Source organism: Propithecus coquereli, unplaced genomic scaffold (genome assembly GCF_000956105.1).
Source record: "Propithecus coquereli isolate 6110/MARCELLA unplaced genomic scaffold, Pcoq_1.0 Scaffold110, whole genome shotgun sequence".
NCBI classification, from domain to species: domain Eukaryota; kingdom Metazoa; phylum Chordata; class Mammalia; order Primates; family Indriidae; genus Propithecus; species Propithecus coquereli.
The window spans coordinates 3,287,861-3,289,167 of NW_012134970.1; the positions used below are offsets into that span (position 1 = coordinate 3,287,861).

At 37.3% G+C, this 1,307-nt stretch overlaps 1 protein-coding gene across 1 annotated transcript in view; it reads right to left on the bottom strand.

Annotated features, from left to right (window-relative positions):
* Positions 1-1,307, bottom strand: part of C9 (complement component 9) — a 55,730-nt gene that overhangs the window by 24,755 nt on the left and 29,668 nt on the right. The window lies entirely within an intron of this gene.

Below are 1,307 nucleotides of genomic sequence, written 5' to 3' on the forward strand. Positions count from 1 at the left end.
CTGGGAAGGGGCACCTGCCTCTTCAGGCAGTGGCATGGATTGGATTCAGCAACACGTATTGAGTAGCTGTTTTGCATGAGAAACCTAAAGTTATTATTTAGGTGTATTCCAATGGAATGATGGGCCAGTAGAATTCTTTAAAAAAATAAAAGACAATAAATTATTGCCAATAAGTAATTAAAACAAGATTTAAAAATTAATTCAACAAAGATCGATGAGCACTTACTGTATACATATATTGAGTTGGCATTGGTAATAGGCTATAAGGAAGTATGACGTATATGTAATTTGCCTTCAGGTGCTATAATGATATCCATGAGAAGATAGTTACTCCATTGAGTATTAGAAATTGAAGAAAAAAAATCCCCTCCAATAAGTCAAAATAGCAATTTCCACTCATGTAAGTTCGTGTTCTTTTATGTATGGTTATAAAAAGTTTGGCTACTTATGTTCCAAGACCATGACGGATTTGAGTAAGTGGATCACTGGCAGTGGGAACACCAAGGGACTGATATGATGGCTTTAGCAAACCCCTCCTCAATTCTTGCAGCCTTTTTTCTCAGTTGGCATCAAATAAATATTCAAGTCCACAATTCCTATCTGTTTTTTTATAAACTTGATGCCAAAACTCATTTGGAAGTATTAAGCTGACTTGAACTGATAAAAAGCCATTTATAGTCTTCCTTTCTCCCTCCATGTGTGAACATTAGTTTTACTACAGAAATGATAATGTATTTGACTATGGGATGCTTCTCCAAACCCCTCTGGGGTGTAAGTCATATACAGGGTAAGCACCACATCATCTTTCTGAAGTCCCAGACATTCTAAAATGCTGAAAATATCTGTTTCCAGGGTTGTGGATAAGGGAAAACAGTGCTTCCTCTCCAAATATAGCTTCAAGATCAGTCTTGAGTGACCCCCCGCCTCCAGCTCTCACCGTTATGTGTTACACAGTTATTACCCTTTCTCCGTAGAGAAGCTAAGATGCTGATCACAGTGGTAAAGACAGGGAAACTGTAAAGTGCAGACTGAACCCAAAACAAAATAAAAAAAACAATAACCCTCTCCCCTCAGCAATGGCCAAGGTTACCAGGTTTAGTGCATTCTATTTTAAAAAGTAGAACATCTGTAACACTTTTTAAAAAGATGATCATCTTCCCCTCACAAAATTTTATGCTTAAAGAAGGTAACCCTGGCACTATGGGGAAAGATCAACAACCAAAAAAGGTTCCCTCAGATTTGTGGGAAACTGATTCTATTCTGGACTCATAGGTACAAGAAATATAACAATATGATTCCACGTGCAA